Source organism: Canis lupus, chromosome 38, assembly GCF_048164855.1.
Source record: "Canis lupus baileyi chromosome 38, mCanLup2.hap1, whole genome shotgun sequence".
NCBI classification, from domain to species: Eukaryota; Metazoa; Chordata; class Mammalia; order Carnivora; family Canidae; genus Canis; species Canis lupus.
In genome coordinates, this window is record NC_132875.1 from 17,141,133 (window position 1) to 17,151,214 (window position 10,082).

Sequence of the window (10,082 nt, forward strand, 5' to 3'; positions counted from 1 at the left end):
CAGATGCCTACTCCTCACTCTAAATTGGTTATCCTGTTTCTATCTTCTTCTTAGAAAAAAGAAAGAAAGAAAGAAAGAAAGAAAGAAGAAAGAAAGAAAGAAAGAAAGAAAGAAAGAAAGAAAGAAAGAAAGAAAGAAAGAAAGAAAGAAAGAATCAGGAAAGAGCATCTTTATTTTTTTCTACTACAGACCCAATATTTTCTTCAATAAATAAATAAATAAATAGATAAATAAATAAATAAATAAATAAAGTCTAAGACCAGCTCTCCTTGTATATATGAAATTTCCATCCCCGTTCTCCTCAATCACATCTTGTGCTACATTTATTATTTTTCTTTTGTCTCTTTAATATCTTCTTTCCACTGGATTATTTACAAATATGCTATCATAATTCATTCCTTAATATAGCCCATCTCCCCCTCTTCTCCAGTAACTACCCTATTTTTCTGTTCTGTTTACTCTAAAACCAAGTTATATCCATCTTCTTCCCCCACCAATTCCAAAGTCTTTGCTCCTGTTTAGGTTACTAGTGGCCTTCATTTGACCAGATTCACTGGTTTACTCTTGGCCCTCATCTTATCTGAGCTGGGAGAGCATTGATTTTTTTTTTTTTTTTCCGTTCTTGAAACATTTTCTTTCTTTGGAATTCTGGATTTGACAGTCTCCCAGTTTTCCTTCTAACTCACTGATAACTTCTTAGATTTCTTTGCCAGATTCTCCAGACTTCGTTCTAGATGTTGGAATGCCCTAGAGTACTGTCTTTGGCCCTCTTCTCTTCCCTAGCTGTGTGCAATGCCTGAGTGAATTTATCTGGTCCTATAACATTACACCTTCTATTTTTTGATGTCTCCTAAATTTATATCACCAACACTGACATTACCCCTAAAATCTAGAATTGTACATCCAACTATCTAATTAATACCTCCATTTGAAGGTCTTTTATGGATCCTTTACTTAATGTGTGTGAAGTACTCACACTCACAATACTCACTCTCCAAACTTGATCTCAGTCGGTGTTTCCTATTTCACTAAATGGTGCCATGATTTGCCCAGTTGTTCAAAACAAGAACTTTGCCATTACATTTAATAGCTCTCTTTGTCTCACAACTCAGAGAAATGTAGGTAGAAGCCATGGACATTATTTATAGGCCTGAATCATTAAAAATAAATTAAAATTAAAAAATTTCCCCGTCTCTTTCTTTCCTTATTAGCTAAGCTGGAGGCAATGTGTGCTGAGGTCTTCAAAGGTGACAGAGACATTTGAAGTCACCTGGATCTGTGAATCACCAGCTTGGAGAAGAAACTTCCATGTGGGTCCCCTCCAATAAAACAAACATTAGGCTCTTGTGTAAATTCAAAATGAGCATTTGTCAAGTTAACTTCCTGAGATTTTGGAGTTGTTTGAGTACTGGCTTGTCCTTACTCGTATAAAAGTTCCTACTCAGAAAGATAGTATTGCTTTTCAACAGAAACAAAATCGATCATGTGCTATTGGCTTAGTAGTTAGACAGCAGGAGGCAAAGGAACTGAAAAAATAACATTGAAGGCTGGTGATCCATATTATTTTGTGGCAAAATATTTAATAAGAATTCACTTGCAATAACTTGAAATAAAGCCTATATATTAACTGATTCTATGATTTTATTTTGTTTTATTATTTTTTAAGTTTATTTATTTATTCCAGAGAGAGAAGTAGGGAGCAGCAGAGGGAGATGGATAAGCAGACTCTACACAGAGTATGGAGCCTGATGTGGGGCTCCATCCCAGGACCCTGAGATCATGATCTGAACCTACACCGAGTCAGATACTTAACTAACTGAGCCAGCCAGGCACCCCAAGCCTTTAATTTTAAAGCAGTGCCTGGGAAGAGTTAGAGTTATATTATCCATCAGCTATTATGAGTTGCTTTTTAGAAGTCCTTAAGAAAAAGAAAGCTGCCCAATAAAGTAGTTGATATTCAGGAAGAAACCAAAGGGAAGGGAATTGGTTCACCAATCAAGGGCATTAAAGGTTTGGAAAAGTAACTATGCTGAACCCTAAATAGTAAGAGATAAAACAAACAAACAAAAAAATATTTGGGCAACAAAAGTCCAAGAGAGCTTTTAAATTAAAAACTAAATGACTCAGTTTTTCAGGAAAAAGTCAGATCAAGAATATTACTCAAGACCCTTAGTGTCTGTAGCCTCAAGGTGGCTGTCGTTAATCAGAGAGGAAGTAGGTGGAACTAATAAAAGAAAAAGTCAAGCTTGGAAAATAATTTTAGGTACAAATTTGTGTTTATTGCCACATGGAGCTGTCTGGAAGCAAATAGATAAAAAGCTTCTTAAGTTTTTGAGAAAATTGTATTGCCAAAGAAATGGCAAGCCTAGTTTGAAAAATAGTCTATGACTGCGTGTCTTAAACCCTCTATTGTAATTACCCAATAGTAACCTGACAAGCAGGTGTCACATTTATGTATTTCTACAGAAGACATGCTCCCCATCATCCATGTTACCTTTGGCCATTGGGGATAGTAAACAAAAAAAGACTTTCAAAAGAGCAGAGGAAGGAACCATGAAAAATACTGTTTTAAGGGAGTGTTATCAGAGAACAAGACCAGAAACTACAGGATTTTTTCCTCATACCAGGTTAGACTTTCATTATGCATGCCCAGCATATTCTCATAATTTCTATGAAGCTATGTCTACTCTGGATCTTTCATTCTGGCCATTCTGGGCAAATTTTATTACAGTTATCCCATCCTCACTTTATCATTATATATTGGGTGATGAGATGCATATAATTTTGAATAATATGTTCAGTTCATACCACAAACAACAAATAAAAACAACTGCTCATTACTTGGAAAACAAGGGCTAGTATTTAAATGTGGTTACTGGAATAGGGTCAACTAGTGGTTAGATGGAATTTTTGTATTACCTCATTTAGGAAGAAGTGATGTGTTCCATATATGGATGAGTGGTGAATTGGATATTTGGTGGTCAGACTGGCATATAGTAGCAGAGACTGGCTAGATTTTAAATGTTTTACCTTTTTCTCCTGCATACATAGCCTAACTTTTGCTTGCTGAAGTGATGAAATTGAGGACTGACCAATGGAATAATGGTGGAAGTTATTTATATACAGTTGACCATTGAAAAACACAGGTTTGAGCTACATGGATTTTTTTTCAATAATTGTTTAAATTTATGGTATTCATACAATATAGTTCTGTAAGTTCATTTTCTCTTCCTTATGACTTTCTTAATAGTTCATATTCTCTAGTTTATTGTAAGAACAAAATATATAATACATGCACAGAAATATGTTAACTGACTTCATGTTATCAGTAAGGCTTTGGTTAATAGTAAGATTATTAGTAGTTAGTTAAGTTTTGAGGGAGTCATATGTTACATATCTATTCTTTTACTGCATAGGGGGTTGGCACCCTTAACATTTGCATTGCTTGAGAGTCAGCTATACTCTATCTTGTCAAACTCAAAAAAACAAAAAACAGAAACAAAAAAAAAAAGAAGAAACAAAAACCCATAAGATCCTCCATTCTTACTTTCCCTGATCAGGGCTGGGAGCAGAGTATTCCATTGTTTTTTGACAGAGTCCAAAGATGGAAGGAGGTGCATCTGGGTAGCTCAATCGGTTAATCAGCTCAGATCATGATCCTGGGGTCCTAAGGTAAAGCCCCAAGTTGGTCTCTCTGCTCAAAGGGAAGTCTGTCTTTCTCTCTTCCTCAGTCCCTCCCTCCCCACTTACTTGTGCTCTCTCTCTTTTTCTTTCTCTCTCTCTTTCTTATTCATCTACTCTCTCTCTCAAATAAATAAAATCTTAAAAAAAAAGATAGAAGGAGCTCTAGACACTACTTGACAAATAGAAAATGAAAAAAAAAAAAAAAAAAACATGTCCAGTAGACTTGCCTACTCTGAAACTGGACTACTATTGGAATGAATAAAACTTTTTTCTCATATTTGCCATCAAAATGTATTCGTTTTGGCTGTTATCTTTCTCTATTAATAGAGTAGGTGGTATTATTATTTATGTTATTATTTTATACTTTTTTATTATATTTTCAACCAACACATGACTAGGAGTTACTTGAGGGCAAGACAAAGGCTTAGTTCTTATTTTAATCACTTATTAAACTATCTTTCAAAACACATTCACTGGGCCATAACTTCTTAAAGTAATAATATATCCTGTGCCTGCTTCTACTGTACTGGTAACTTCAGAAGCATTAGAAGATTGATATGATATGTGATAGCTTATATAATAATATCTGAATATAAAAAAAATCTGAATATATATTGATTACATGTTTCAAATATATATTAACATTTCATATATTAGTATGAGATATTATATATCATATAAGATATATTGAGATATGATATGAAATAACATATAAAGCTTCTCTTTACAGATTTGAGGAAGTGCTAAAACCAATACTGCCTGTCCAATATTTGGACAAACTTATTAGCTTTGGTGTGATAACAGCTGGAAAAAAACCCTCAAGATCAAGGTAATATCAATTCAAGTGAAACAGAGATAAAACTACCATGAAATGATCTAATTGAAATCTTTAGTAAAATTCTTATTCCACTAAGAAACAAAAATATTAAGTCCTAATGACAAATCCTGGATTTAGCTGTTAAGATTAAAATAAAAGTTAAATTCTCTAATAATATATCCATTGGAGCAATCCATATTCTTAATGCCACCACATACATGACAGATTCCTATGGATCACACTTATTCATGAATATATTCTGATTATCTGATTCCTGTAGGAGAAGCCAAATTATAATTTATCTCTATGTTTATTTTTTGTATATATTTTTTTTGTTGGAGTTAGATATGCCAACATATAGCATAACACCCAGTGCTCATCCCGTCAAGTGCCCCCCGCCCACCTCCCCTTCCACTACCCCTTGTTCGTTTCCCAGAGTTAGGAGTCTCTCATGTTCTGTCACCCTCACTGAGATTTCCCACTCTATGTTTAAAGAGCTATCCTATATTTTCCCAAACCCAGATAGCCATTAAATTTTTGTGTAATTTCTAAAAATATCCTGTCCTCTAAGATTTTTTTGGGGAGGTAACAATCTAGAAGTTTAGGACACTATTAAATATCTTCTATGAGGGGTGGCTCAGTGATTGAGCATCTGCCATTGGCTCAGGTCTTGATCCCACATCAGGCTCCCTGCGGAGATCCTGCTTCTCCCTCTGCCTATGTCCCTGTCTCTCTCTCTCTGTCTGTTACGAAAAATAAATAAAATATTTTAATAAATAAATAAATATCTTCCATGAGAAAAATGTCAATTTATTTCAAATGGTTTACTATCAATAACATATACTTTAGCCTAATTGAGAAATTTGCCTAAAATAATATAATATTTTATTGTAATAGAAATAGAAGCTTAAAAACAAAGGGTAACTCTTGAGTCCATTTTCCTGAACTATATGCTTTCCTTTCAGTGTATTATAATTTTTCATTCAAATCCAAAGTGTAAAGATAACTTACAAATTCTTTCATATAGTTTACTTCTGTAAGGAGGAGTTTTTGGAAAAGAGAATACAGGTGATCTGTGATTTTAAGTTTTGTTTGAAAAAGAAGTGTCTGGAAATACAGTGGGCAAATTTTAAAAGCAGCAGGGATGCAGTCTATATGGTCACTGAAAATGGTGACTATCATGAGGAAGATGTCTATAGAGGCCACTTGAAACCATAGCATGTAGCTCACAATAATGTCTAATTCTCACCCAGACCATTGGGAAGCAAGAAGCTTCATTTCAAGTATACTTTTTCTAGCCTTTCTGAGAGATTCTGAAAATTATCTTGGAAGCTGATTGAATTCTTATTCTGAAAAGTAGATAGTGGGAGAAAACTGTCAGTTATAAGAAAGTCAAGTAGAATTGTAGGTATAAGTTTTCTGTCTCTTAAAATAACTTAAAAGTTGGATCAATAAAGTCAGTATCTACTCTTGAGGAACCCAATGACTGACTATGAGGATTTTATTCTACTCTACTAGCAGTCATTGAAATCTGGTTTTAAAAGTTAAGAGATAGGGATCCCTGGGTGGCGCAGCGGTTTAGCGCCTGCCTTTGGCCCAGGGCGTGATCCTGGAGACCCGAGATCAAATCCCACGTCGGGCTCCCGGTGCATGGAGCCTGCTTCTCCCTCTGCTTGTGTCTCTGCCTCTCTCTCTCTCTCTCTCTCTCTCTGTGACTCATAAATAAATAAAAATAAATAAAAAAAATTAAAAGTTAAGAGATAAAAAATAAATTTACTATTTAATCTGATCAAGCATAGGAAGTGCTTGGCATGATCATAAACAATAGCTAAAAGTCAACTCTGAGACCGGGGCCCAGTTCTGCTTCATCTTTATGTCCCCAGTGCATTATAAATATGCCTGTGAATGGTATATTGGAAAAAAAGAATTGGTATATTGATATAAAGGAGAAAGATGCACAGATGGAACATTTGGGGTGGGGCTTTCATTGGTAGGCCTCACTCTGGTGGGAAGTCCACACTGATTTTGAAAAGACCTCTCCTGATAGCAGGATTCAGGTTTTGATGGAGAAGAATCTATACTCCATTCTTTGAAACCCAGGAATTTACAGGAAGAACACAGGAAACGTTTCCACAACCACTGGCTGTCTCTCTCTCCATCTTGCTGAGTTTGTCTCTGTATATGAATACGTTGATTTGTTGCACAGAGGTTTGAATGAGAAGATAAAGCATACTCTGCTAACTCAAATAAGACAGGTGAGTCTGTTCAGGAGACAAGTGTGTATTATTGTCTGGAGGTAGATTTTCTTAAGAGAATCTACAAATAAATACACGAACATTGCAGTTCATTGAGTGCTATTTTTTTTTTCCCCTGCTAGACTCCTTAAAGGATATATCAGAGAATAAGCAAGGGAGACAAATGATAAAATAATCTTTATGATGTATACAACTTAATCTATTGCATTAAAGTAATACTAAATATATATAGTAAAATTTAAACTCATTTATAGACAAAAATTACATTCACAAAAGGAAACAAAATTTCTCTATGATAAAATATGTGTTTTTCTTTGAAGAGTAAAATATGGTCATGGAATAGTACATATTATTACATGATAACTTAAAATGGAAAAAATATTAGTTAAGTAGTAAAATAAAAATATATTAAAGTCACATTGGAAGACTGGTAGGCAGTAGATGAATATAATCTAATTCATTATTAAGTCCATAAGAAAAAATAAATTAATATAACTATGCATTTATAATTTTAAATAAAATGATGGTTCAATTAGTCAATTTAAGTGTAACATCTGATAATTTTATAGACTTCATTAATTTTTATTTAAAAGATTGATCTGATAATCCTGTACAATCACAATAGCAAAATGCAATATAAGCTGTACTTTCTCCTGCAAATAATATACAGTAGAACCAAATAAAATGAGGGAACAGGTAGCCAATAATTATAAGGATTATTCTTCTGCCACACGTGCATACACATAACAATATTATTTAGTATCATTCTATGAAAATACAAACCATTACATAAATTTTGTCATTTTAATCTAGTTTGCTAAATAAACATGGCCTAGCATGGAATATATAATTAACTTTCTCAAGACTTCTCAAACAGTTGTGTAAGCCACATCTTCTTCAATTTCAATTTAAGTAAAGGTAGCTTAAAGTTGCCCTTTGTTTTTTACCTAGTTAAAACTGGAATAAAATTAGCAGGTAAATCAAAGCAAGAAATAGTTGCTGAGATATCATTTTATATTAGTAGCAGTGAAAGATGCATGGAAATTTCTAAACGCAGAGCTAACAAAACTAATTTGAAAAATTAATACTGCCTAATTTTTGCATATTTAGCTGGATAAGTAGAATTCTCATCTTTTATTTGAAAATGTACTTTTATGGTTTGTATAAATGTAGACAAAACATCTGGATGAAGAGTAAAAATAGTATGGCCAGTCATCTACTTATTCTAATTACATAAACCATACTATATGCTGAAATTTGGATATTAAAAAAAAACAAGGTAGACATAAGTGTTTTTTCCTAGCTTCCTTCCTTTCCTCCAGTATTTTGACATTAGTTGAAATTTATTAATCCTGAAAAACAAAAAACGATATAATCTATAAGGTCAGAGATTTTCTCCCTTCTTGTTAAAGTCACCTTACTATAAAAGTCACCTATAATCCATTATTTCTCTCTTTCAAAAAACATTCTGAATTTTTATTTGGTTGCTGTCTATTAAACAAACTCCCTTAGCTTCCATTATATTGTACTCTTTCTCCTTGTATGCTATTTTTTGTTGTTGTTGTTGTTGTTGTTTATTACTAGGTACCTGTGTTGTCTGTTTTTTCTCTGATTATTTTGTTTTCCCTCACATTTTACCCATGGCCACATGTTTTTTTTTTTTTCTCACTGTATGTCATTCAGTCAGTCTCAATACACATGGTATATTTTGGAAATTTTCTGGGGCACTATTGGTTATCAGGTTTAGGAGCATGTTTAGTGGGCAGGGACCAATTACGCTGGATGTTCTGTTCTCTGTAGGGTAGTCCTATGAAATAAGAAATGGCTCACAGCCTGTTCAACTTTAAAAAGTTTCACCAGACATTCATGGTAGTAAACATGATGAAATATTTTGAGGTGAGCCTCTAACTCCAACTCACATAAAATTTTACTGATGTTTAACCTAGAGTACTATTGTAATTTCTTCTATTTGGCCTTTATTAATTACCAGATTTGGCTTCCTTTGACCTGAAATGCCTTACGTTTCCTTCCCTTTTCTCTTTTGGTTCCTACAATGCAGTTCTGACACTACCTCCAGAGTCAAGTCAGACTTTAAGGGCACATTCCTCCATAAACTGCCCTCACTTCAGATACTAGCCTTAAGCCCAGGAGTTCCCAAGACACTGCCCTCTGACAAACTGGTAACAAACTTAGTAGTTTCCACTAACTCCTCAGTTTCAATAATTCACAAGAAAAATTCACAGAACTCAAGAATATGCTATACTTACAATTCCAGGTTTGTTTTGTTTTGTTTTGTTTATAACAGAAAAGGGTATAGAATAGGGCTAACCAAAGAAGAGATGCCTAGGATGAGATTTGAGAGGGTCCTAAGTGGTAAGTTCCTTATCAAGTCAAGATACATCACTCTCCTGTCACACTGATGTGTAATAATACACACAGAATGATGTTATCCAGGGAAGTGCATCCAAGCCTCCATGTCTGGAGTTGTTACTGGGATTTTATTACACAAATATGATTGATTGAGTCATGGTCTGGCAGTTGAACTCAATCTTTTGGCTCCCTTTCCTCCCCAGAAGTCAGTCAGATATAAATAGGCAAAGCCCCAACCCTCTAGACATGGCTTGTATTTCTAGTGTGGCCTGTCCTGATCCAGAGTCACCTCATTAGAATAAACTCAGGTATGGTCAGAGGGGACAACCATGCATCACAAAGACACTCTTGTCACTCATGAAATTTCAAAGATTGGGAAGCTTTATTCTAGGAATCAAGGATAAAGGCCAAATACTTTACTACACAACACTCCCTATTACCTTTCCTTATTTTAGATTCTCATAATCTTTCCAAAGACTTGTGTTATCATCTAAGTTATATTCCTATTTCCAACATGGTTCTGTTTCAGATCCATTGTCCGCATTCTTACCAGAATAATCTAGCTAAATGCAATTTGGGCAATGTCAGTCCTCTGCATGAAATCCTTTAGCAATGTTCTGAAATCTACAAAGCAAAATCGACGCTCCTTAGCATAATGTACAACATCCTCTGAGAGATTCACCTACCTAGTTCTCTAGTTGTGTGCACACCCCAAGTTACTTATTTTTCCACTTGAAAAAAACTTACCTAATTATATATCCCTAATAAAGTGGCTGATATTTCTCTTTTAGGTGCTGTTGCCTATTCTAATTTCTTGTTTAGAAGACCTTTCCCTTCTAATTATCTGCATAACTATAATTCAAGATTCAGATTAATATAAAATTAAATCTTTTTTACTCTACTCAGGTTGGGCGAGGTTTCATTTTTGTGTGTTCTTTAGTATACTGTACAATGTT